Raw genomic sequence first — 10620 nt, forward strand, 5'->3', positions numbered from 1 at the left:
GGGGGGGAGGGCCTGTCAACGTTGAGCCCACAGGAGAGCAATGAAAGAGGGCGGCAGGGCTGGCCAGGGCTTTGCTCTGAGTCCCCAGCCTGTGGCCAGGCACCTGGAGAGCCCCAGGGGCTCTGTGGTTGGTTGACCCCCTAGGGCCCTGGGGCCAGGTGAGTGAGACACTCAGACCTACCCAGGAAGCCTGGGAGCCCCAGCCGGAGGGTCCACCCCAGCAGAGGTGGGGCTGGGAGGGCATGTTTGGGCGGTGCTGCTTGCTCAGGGCTCCGAGAAGACCCTCTAATTGGTCTCCAGGCCCAGCTCGAAATCTAGCTCCTCCTCCAGAGCCCTCACAGCCCAGCGGTGGGAGAGGACTCTTTCTTTTCTGTATCACTTGGATTTTTTAATGTGTAAGGAGGGTTTTGTAACTTGAAAGGGAGATTTAGTGACTTGAATCAGAATTAACAATCACCCTAGGTGCTTGCTGGGTGTGGTGGCACGTGCTTGTAATCCCAGCTGAGGCTCAGGCAGGAAGATCGCAAATTGGAAGCCAACCTTGGCCATTGAGGGAGACCCTGCCTCTGAAATAAATTAAAAGTGTTGGGGTGCACCTCAGTGGTAGAGTGCCTAGCATGGGTGCAGCCCAGGACTCCATCCCCAGCACTGAAAACCGAAAGAAAGAAAATAAATATATCCCCAGGTGTGGTGGCATACCAACAATTTGGGAGGCTGAAGTATGAGGATCACAAGTTCAAGGCCAGCCTCAGCAGTTTAGCCAGACCTTGTCTCAAAATTTAAAAAGGCTGAGGATGTAGCTCAGTGGGAAAACACCCCTGGGTCCAATCCCCAGTACAAAAAAAAAAACAAAGAAAAATTAAGTTGTTGTAAATATTAAAAACCTATTTTTTCTTGGACCTCGAAATCCGACTTGCAATCCAAATCCAACAAGTTTTGCACTCTCTTTTTTTAAATCCAATTTTAATATTAACATATGAATATTCACTTTCACTCACAGCTGTGTTAATTAACTCATAAATTTAAGATATTCATTCTAAACCAACATGGTGGTGCACGCCTGTGATCCCAGCGACTCAGAGGCTGAGGCAGGAGGATTGCAGGTTCAAAGCCAGCCTCAGCAATTTAGTGAGACCCTGTCTCAAAATAAAAAAAAACAAAAAGAGCTGGGGATGTGACTCTGGGGTTAAATGCCTCTGGGTTCAATTTCCAATACCAATAAATAAATAAATGAAAGCTGTTCATCCCCCCCGAGGCTTAACCACGGGACCTCCTAGCTAACACAGGGCCTCGGGAGCGTCCATCTAAAATCACGACTCCGTGTTGCCCCATCCCCCAGCCCCTGGCGGGGCACCTGCAGATCATCCTGGGAGTCCTTTCTGACACCTAAGCCGCTCAGGTGAGCCTGATAACCCAGGCCTGTGAAGGTGGTGACTCTGTGTCCCTGGGCCACCTCAAAGCCACACAGAGCAGCCTTCACTTTGCAGATGGTTGAGACCCAGGGCATCCCGGAAGCGACCACCTTCCTTTCATCTCCTGCACAGTATTCACTCAGCCCGGGGGGCCTGCGGCACAGTCAGGGCAGCATTGTTTGGGTTGTTGGCTGGGATTGCAGGCCAGGACCCTGCACGCGCCTTCTTTCTGGGATGGTCTCTCCATTTCAACAGTAAGACCCTTCCTGCGGGCAGTGGTGTCTCGGGCTTTCTCGAGATCGGGTGCTTTACAAAGAAGAGAAGTGTGTTTGGCTCAGGGTCCTGGAGCTGCGAGGTCCAAGAGCAGGGCCCGGCACCTGATGTGGCCTCCCACGGGACAAGGTGGAGCAAGCAGTGCCAGCTCAGGCCTCTTGTCCTCTCATAAAGCCGCTAATACCTCCCTGGGCCACCTTGGGACCTCATCCACCCCAGTTACCTCCCAAAGGCCATCTTCGAACACCACTGACCCGTGACGGTGGGGATTCGGGTTCCCACATGTGAACATTCAAACCTCAGCAATGGCTGTGGTCCTCAGCAGGAGCCCAGGCCCTGGCCCTTCAGCCCCCCGGGGTCCGGGGTCCGAGGCCTTCGTGTCCCCAGCAGAGTCCCACCATACAGCTCCTCCGTCTTGGTGGTCAGGTCCCTCACCTGTCTCACTCACTCCTCATGGACTGACCCCTGGCGCATCCTGGGGGCCTCTCGAGCCCTCCCTCGAGACACGGTTACCTGTGCGCAGCTCAGCCCCTGCCAGGGCCTGGCGGGCTGGTCAGCATCAAGCAGGACTGCTGTGTATGGACTCCAGAGGAGGCTGACAAGAATCTCCTGAAAACCAGGGCTCGGGTAGGTTTTCCTGGGCAGGGACAGCAGAGCGCGTGGTCAGGGCTCAAGTACAGTGAGCCCCAGGATAACTGGCCCGAGGAGGCCCGAGGGTGGAGAGGGCAGAAACACAAGAAGGAAGGTGTGTTCAGTCTCTCTTGAGGCAGAATGTTCCAGACATCAGGGGCCGTCTCCCCGGTGAGGGCCTCTGTGTCTGGACCCGGGGGGAGCCCAGCCAGGTAGGGCGCTGTGTCCGGCGGAAGGCTCTGCTTGGCCAGTGAACCATACCAGTGAGCCGGCTTACTCACGGAGGGGCCTCCCCTGGCTACTGCTCCTGAGGGGTCCTGGGCAGCCTCTTCAGCTGGGAGGGAAGGAGGAGACCAGACAAACCCGGCCTCCAGGGACACAGGAGAAAACCCTGCCCCCAGGGACCTGCTCCCACCCGGGCAGGCTCTGCCTCAGGGTCCCGAGCTGCCCTGGCTCAGCCCCACGTGCCTCTGGGTCCACGTCCAGCAGAAAACCACTACCTTCACCTGAAGGGTTTGTGGCTCAAGGTGGGACACGTGTCCTGTGGGATGGTGACCAGGGAGGTCAGCATTCAGATGGGCTTACCCTGCCGCTGTGGTCGGGGGGAGTGTGTGGTGGGGAAGAAAGTACAAGTGTCCCCCCAGGAGATGGCCTGAGAGAGCCCCGAAGCCCACCTTGGAAGCTCGGAGCTGGCCACGGCAGCGGCACGTGCCCCCAGCATGGCTATTAGTAACCGATCGCAGCGGAGAAGAAGGAAGGAGAAAGCCGGAGGCAGGGGGGGGTCCGGCCTGCTGTCCGGGAGCCTGGGCCAGGGGCGCAGAGCCCAGGCACCCGACAGGATCAGGGGCAGGTCGGGAGCGAAGTGTCTCAGCAACAAGGAAATAGCCCCTTCTGAGAGCAGCGGCCCAACTCACTGTTCCCTGGAGGGAGAGGCCGCGTCAGGGAAGGGAACAAGCAGCGGGCGAGCTCCCGGGAGGCCCCGCTGGGACGCCTGAGCCAGGGGTCAGAGAAGAGGGTGAGGCTGGTGCAGGGCGGATCGGGCAGGCTGCTCAGGGCTGATGCAGAGCAGCTGCCCCAAGGCCCGTGGACACTCGCTGCGGCAAGCTCTGCCAGCCAGGAGGGGAGGTCTCCAGGGTGAGCTAGGTGGGAGGAAGGCAGCTGGACCAGGGGGGGTAGACACAGGTGCAGGGACCAGCCCCGTGCCATCCTTCCCAGGTACCTTCTCAGGCCACCTTGAAATGTCTGGTAACTGGCAATAGTGTCCCCGCCTGGGGAGAGCTTGGTGGACCCAGGTGGACCCTGAAGAGGTCCAGCTACCTCTGGCCCTGGCCTCCCTGCTGGCCAGGACACAGCCCATTCCCAGAACAGGGCCTGCCCCAGAGGCCATTCACCTCGGTTGGGCACATCAGCCAGTCCCGGAGCCTGGGATGGAGGATGAGAAATGCCAACTGGAGGTCACCCCCCCACCCCCACTCGGGCCGTCACCTGTAATGTCCACTTGATGGAGGAGTCGATTGTCCCTGAGGGGGTGCCGGGGACAAGGGCTCCTGCTCTGAGGTGCAAGGATTTCCTCCCAGGGTGCAGCCCTTAGACGGGGTCCAGGAAGAGTGCTCGGAGCGCCCACCGCCCAGGAGGACAGGGGTGCAGGGGCCCAGGTTGGGGGGGCTGACCAGCCTGGGTGAGGCCCCTGCCTCGGGGATCCTGCCGACCATCTGGGTGGACGCATGGGAACCGCAGAGGCCTGAGACCTTCAGCACTATTTAGGGGTAACAAGTGACCGAGAGGCCAAACGAGCAGGTGCCTGAGGAAGGAGAGAGTCTGTCTGTCCCCTCTGAGGTGGCACCAGCGGCTGGGCCCATCCAGCCCCTGGGCTTCTTCCCCAGGGGGGCAGCTCCCTGCCTGCTGCCCTGGTGACGTGGGATAGGCTGGGGCAGACCTGTGGTGGCCCTGCTGTGACACCTTCAGCACATGGTGGAGAATGAAAATGTGGGGCCCATTGTCCAACACTGATCTTCCAGACAGTGATGATGGGGGACCATCCAACACAGCCTGGGGTCCTTCTGAGTGTGGCCACTGAGTGCTGCCATGGGCCCCTGTCCCTGAAGTTGGCCCTGCAGCAGGGAAGAAAAAGGAGAAATGGGCATGGAAAGGGGAGCAAGAACTCCGTGACGGGCACCTTGACATACACACGACATATGCAAAGGCCCTGTGGCCGCGGGCCCAGGCTCCTAAAAGGCCCTGGAGTCTGCCTCTCCTTCTGTAGCGTGTCTCAGTTCAGCCTCTAAGTGGCCCCGAGTGATAGGTGCCATTGGGTCTGTCTTACAGAGGACAAAGTGAGGCCAGAGAGGAGAAGGAACCTGAGGGCACCCATCTGTAACCCCAAGGTAGGCTCATGTTGACATGCAAACATCACCTGGCTGTGCGCGAGGTGGCCCCTCCTCCCAGGGCGCAGAGCTCCTCAGCACAGCGGCTCCCCCTTCTTGGGTTCAAATCCTAGCTCCGGCCTGGCCTTACAGTTCTGGCAAGTTATCTCCACCCCAGAAAGCCAGGCCAGCGGGCAGTGTGTGCAGGGCTCGGCCCCGCCCCCTGCCCAGGTAGGACAGGAACGTGCGCGTGCACACGCCCACCTCAGCCCTGGTGCTGTGCTGTGGCTTCTGTGGCCTTAGCCAAGCGCCAACCTGGGGCTGAGCTGCCAAGGTCGCCCTCTAGCGGCCCAGGCGCGGAGTGGCTCCCCCTTGCCGCCGTCCACTCACCCTGGGGAGCCAGCAAGGGAAGCTCCTCCCAGGGCAGCAGCGCCGTCCCAGGGGGTCCCCCCAGCTCTGCGCGGCACCTAGACGCCTGCCTTTGTCCCCTCACTCCTGAGCAGCAGGAGCTGGGCACTTGCCCGCGGCAGCCCAAACCAGAGGCTCAAACCACAGAGATGACCGGGAGCCCCAAGAGCTGGGAGTCCTGGTGGACAGGGGCTGGCCGGGGCTGGGGGGAGGGCCAGGAAGGCCTGCAGCCTGGTGTAGGACACGGGCCGGGAAGAAGGGCAGCCCCAGGCAGCTTGTGCAGTGCGGGGGAGTCTCGGCTGTGTCCCACGTGCAGGGCGAGTGGCCAGGGAAGGATGGCAGGAGTGCCCGGCACTTCCTAACGCTGGATTCCAGGGGCCCCTCCACGACCTGCTCAGGGGACTCAGGTGGGGGAAGCCAGGAAACCTACATTCTAACAAGCGGCGTTAGAGTTGTGCCAGTCTGGAAGCTTCCTGGGCTCCCTGTGGCATCCTTGGGACTGGAAAACAGGTCCCTGGCCCCCAGACGCAGCTGGGAAGGCTGCGGTGAGCCCCGGGACCCCCTGTGTAGTAAGCACCCCAGATTCTGCCACCCTCTGCAATACGCGCACTGGGTGTGGCTCAGAGGGAACGTCAGGGCCTGGCACTGAGGACCCCGACTCCCTGCGGAGGGGACGTCCTGCCCCAGGCTGCCTGGAGAGAAGACTGGGTGGCACCTGTTGCCCTACAGCTGCCACAAGTCCTGGCAGCCGGGGGGCTGTGTCACCAGGTGGGCCTGCCAGCGTCCATGTTCTCCATGTTCTGTTTTATTTTTAAACAACCGTAGTAAATACACAGAACTGAAATTTGCCATTTTAGCCATTTTTAAGTATCCTGCCTGGTGGCCTTAAGCTCACTCATGTTGACATGCAAACATCACAGTCGTCCATCTCCAGAACCCCATCTTCCCAACCAGACGCTCTGTCCCTTAAACACTGCCACCGGCCCACTGTGCGGGATGTCGGACTGAGCCTCCTCGGGGAAGAGGTTCCCGGGTCGCGTCCTCCTGGAACGCTGGCCCCCAGACCTGGCCCACGTCCTCTCTCCAGAGGAGAGTGTGCGGTCCAGATAGGGGACGGGCCTGCCAAGGTCCCTGTCGGAGTCAGTGGCTCTGTCACAGGTGTGAACAGCAGACACTCATTTCTCCCAGTTCTGGAGGCTGGAGTCCAAGGTCGGGGACCCAGTGAGTTGGGCGCACGAGGTGCTTCTTTGCCATGTGCTCACAGGGAGGACAGAGGGTCACTGAGCTCTCTGGGTCTTTCTTAGAAGGACACTGATCCCATCCCGAGAGCCCCACCCTCACGACCCCATCTAAACTCCGTCACGTCCCCGTGGTCCCATCTCCTAGCATCCCACAGGGGTTCAGGGCTCCAATACAGGCATTTTGGGGACACGATTCAGCCCGCAGCAGTTCCGGGTCCTTTCCCGCCCACAGCTGTTGACTGGTCACTCAGCACGTGCCTCCCAGGGTCCCAGTGAGCAGGAGGTTGAAGGCACCGGGTTCAAATCCCAGCTCCACACCCACCAGCTCCACCCCTGGCTGCGGGCAAGACCCGGCTTCTCGGGCGCCATCTCCACTGGGCAGCGCCCACCACGCCCAGCTGGGAGCTGAACCCGGGGGTCCACGTACAGCCCTTAGGGTGGCCACTCTAGCTGCGTCGCTGCCTTTACCTTGGTGTGTCCCCATCAGTGGGGCTCCGTCCAGGCGACCCCCCTGCGGCCACTGCGGCCTCCCTGTCCTGCTTCCTCTGGCTCCGCAGCCACCGCCGCGCCTCCCTCCCTGGCCGTCCCTCCTAAGATTGCCCAACGTGCAGTGGTCTTTCTGGTTCCAGGGTTGCGACACTCTTCACTTCGTGGTGGATGTGGGGGCAGCACAAAGCAAGCTCAAGGAAAGAGGCAGAGGATTCTGTCCTCTCCCCAGTCAACGCTGACTCGAGAAGGCGCTGGATGGTGGGGGTCAGGACCCGGAGCCCCTGGTGGAGGAATGTGCCCGACGGGTCCCTGCCTTGCCATGCCTCCCCCTCCCGAGGCCCCTCTGAGAAGTGTCCAGCAGCAGCTCTTCCGGCCCAGCGAGCAGGCCTGGGACTGGGCAGTAGATGTCCAGGCTCTATCAGTGTCCCCAGCGCCCCACAGGAGGCTGACGGGCCCTGTGGGCCTCTCCTGTGGGTCCCATCTGGGGGCTTGTGCTTCTTGACTTTTCCATGTCACCTTCCAGCGGCCACAGAGGGTTGACTTGGCCCCCAGACCCCTGACCAGGGCCTTTGTCGATGTGACCAAGTTAAGGGTCTTGAAGTGAGAGCAGGATGGATCAGGGTGGCCCTATGTCCCAGGGTGTTCCCTTTAGGAGACAGCAGAGCTGAGGGACACCCAGAGAGGCCGACCTGGACTCAGAGGCAGAGACCACAGTGAGGTGGCCACAAGTAAGTGACACCGGGGCCACCAGGCGCTGGAAGAGGCAGGAAGGAGCCTCCAACTCCTGGAGCCACAGAGGGACGCAGTGCTGAGGACACCTGGGTTCCAGGCTTTGCCCCAGAACCGTGGGACAGTCCTCTCTGCTGTTTCGAGCCACTGGGCTGTGGCCCCCGGTGATGGACACGGGGACCATCTAGGGAGGGCACCATGGCCGCCACCATCTTTCCCTACTCAGGTCCAGGCTTCCAAGCCGGTCTTTCTGTCCCCACGTCACAGACTGCGGAGGCTCTGGAGGGTTAAGTAACTTGCTCTCCGGTGGCCTGTCGGGAAGTTACTTCACCCTTTTGAAGTCGGCCCAGGAACCCCAACTCCTAGGCTGGGCCCTGCCACTGGTCCCGTCAGGGTGAAAGCAGGGAGCCCACTTTTTCCGAGAAAGATGTCCAGTGTGTTTACAGGCATTCTGTTATTACGCTCATTATTTACGGTCAGTTTTAGGGACATAAAATTGCAACTGTATTGTTAGAAGCAAATTTTATTTCCACGGCTTTAAAACACACACAAACAAGAATCATAATCCCATGAGTAGCTGAATACTGTCGTAATTCTGTATCAGTTTAACTGCAATAGTAACTGTGAAGTATCAAGAACCCACGAGCCCACCCCAGCAGGATTATTGACGATCGATGTCCCTGCTAGGCCCGGGACGTGACCATTCCGTTCACGGCTGCAGAGGGGTCCCGTGCCAGTGAACATAAATAGGTGGTGTCAGGGACTCCAAAACACTCAGGTAGTTCTCAAAAACTGAAGTGGGATTATTGGGAGTCCATCTGTGTGGCTGATGAGGACACAAATAAAGCAAATAATTCCCTTTGTAGTTTTTTTTTTTTTTTCTTTTGCAGGGCGAGGGATGGAACCCAGGGCCCCTGGCTTCCTGGTAAACGCCCTGCCACTGACCTGCACCCTCAGCCCGGAAGTTACATTTCCAACCACCCTGCTCGCAGGAAAGTGAACTGCTGCATAGACAGAGAATAACCTGCTGCAGACGATAGTGAGGAGATGTGGGAGGAAGAGGAACTGTCAGCCCAGGAGAGATGAAAGGATCAACACTCCTTCTCATCTAGGAGAAGCAGATGTCCCATCCACACCTGGGACAGAAGAGCAGTTCTCATAAATGGGAACTAGGCCAGGCCCGTGACACACACTTCTATCCCCAGTGGCTCTGGAGGCTGAGGCAGGAAGATCGTGAGTTCAAAGCCAGCCTCGGCAACAGTGGGGCACAACTCAGTGAGACCCCTTCTCTAAATAAAATAGGAAATAGGGCTGGGGATGTGGCTCAGTGGTCAAGTGCCTCTGAGCTCAGTCCCTGGTACCCCCAAAAAATGGGAAACCAGGGAGGGCAGGACTAGGGTTGCCCCATAGAATATAGTATGCTAAATTTAAATTTCAGATAGACAACGAGTAAGTTCTTTCGGTGGGACATACTTATACCAGACACTTTATTCATTGCTTATCTGAAATTCAAATTTGACTAGGTGTCTTGGTTTTAGATTGGTCGGTTGGTTTTGTTAGATTTGGCAACATTGGGCAGGCCTGAGGGACCAGGGTGAACCTCCCACTCCTGTAGGAGGACTCAGAGTGAGGAGCCGCTCCGACTCTGGGGGACGTTCCCAGGCTCAGAGACAGCTAGGCAGGTCACTCGTGGTCTCAGTTAGCTTAACCATATCCCCAAGGGTGTTGGTCAGCTTTCAATTACTGTAACAAACTCTGGAGATCATCAAGTTATAGAGTGAAAAGGTTTATTTTATCTTGTCTCACAGTTTTAGAATGTGCGGTGGAGCAATGCTGCTTCAGTCATGGCCAGAATGGAAGAAAGAAAAAGAAAAACAAAGGAAAAGGGAAAGGAAGGTGCTGGTGTTGTCCCCCCTGCCCCAGGGACCAGAAAACTTCCCACCAGGCCCACCTTTTAGAGCTTCCACAGCCTCCCAGGAGCACCATGCTGGGGACCAAGCCTTTAATACTGGACCTCGGGGACACTCCAGATCAAACCCTATATCAGGACTTTGAAGGAGGAGGGGAAAGGGGTCCCGGGTGCTGCCACAGCCTTGGTGCAGACTGTTCAGTGGGGCTGCCTGGGTGTTGGCTCCCGAGATGGGTGCCCGCAGTGCAGCTGAGGCTCTGGACGCGACGGGAGGCTGGGCTGGGATCACGATGGCGTGAAGGAGAGGCCCTGGGAACTGCAGAGTCCAAATTCCCCCCTGTCTGCAGGGGGGGCCAGGCAGAGGTTTGCAGAGGGCCTTCCAGTAGGGCCGCTGCAGCTGCAGAACCGGGGAGGCTGGGCCTTTGGGGCGTCCCTGCTCTGCGGGGGGCCTGGCTTCCTGGCCAGCCTCCCCGTGACCCACCCCACCCCAGAAACTCCTCCTCGGGACTTTCAAACAAGGACTCATTTTTGAAGTGAAAGTTGCATGATCCTGCTTTGATGGTCCACTATTCACTGGGCCCATCTAATGACTGTCTGCAGCTGCCAAAAAAAGTCCCCGTCAGAGCTGGGTGCCTTTGCCCCCCCCCCCAGCACCAGGTAAGGACCCAGGAGGTGACGGAAGCTCTCCGGGAGGGAGTCGGCTCGACCAGGGGCCTCCTCCATGGCCCAGCCGGGGGTGATGGCTTCCACAGCAACCTCTCCACCCCACCTCAGTCCCACCTCAAGGGGTCACTTGGTTCCCGTGGTGGCCAAGGGATGGTCGCTCTGCAGCACTGAAGGAGAACAGGCGAGCTCTGGGTCTGCACAGAGCCCTGAAGACGCTCCTCTCTGTCCTCCCCCACCACCTCCCACCTCCCTTTTCAGGTGACCACAGGCTCCTGTCCCTAAACACAGAACACACGGATGTTTGTCTTCCTTTCATGCACATAAGATGGAAATGTGACGGTTTTCCCAAAACACACCTGGAAGCCAACCACTTCCCAGCACCTCCATGGCCCGCTGTGGCCAGAGCCCCGCCACCTGGCGACAGTCCGGGCCCAAGGTCTCCCACTCCTCCCACCACTTCCCCAGCTCCTGGGCCGCACACGGGCCCTCGCCAGCCTCTT

The 10620-nt window shown here is 58.9% G+C and overlaps 1 long non-coding RNA gene across 5 annotated transcripts; it reads right to left on the reverse strand.

Annotated features, from left to right (window-relative positions):
• Positions 1 to 808: 808 nt before the first annotated feature.
• LOC125614783 lies at positions 809 to 4865 on the reverse strand. 5 transcript variants are annotated; one of them, XR_007345349.1, is made up of 4 exons: positions 4729 to 4864; positions 4252 to 4426; positions 1355 to 4116; positions 809 to 1136 (listed from the first exon to the last, which is right to left on the reverse strand). It is a non-coding gene; the product is annotated as an uncharacterized LOC125614783 (long non-coding RNA). The 5 variants fall into 5 exon arrangements; XR_007345354.1 differs by lacking the exon at positions 809 to 1136 and having other exon boundaries at positions 1143 to 3306; positions 3535 to 4116; positions 4729 to 4865; XR_007345350.1 differs by lacking the exon at positions 809 to 1136 and having other exon boundaries at positions 1143 to 3454; positions 3535 to 4116; positions 4729 to 4865.
• Between the last annotated feature and the right edge of the window lie 5755 nt (positions 4866 to 10620).

This window comes from Marmota marmota, unplaced genomic scaffold, assembly GCF_001458135.2.
Source record: "Marmota marmota marmota unplaced genomic scaffold, marMar, whole genome shotgun sequence".
Classification (NCBI taxonomy): Eukaryota; Metazoa; Chordata; class Mammalia; order Rodentia; family Sciuridae; genus Marmota; species Marmota marmota.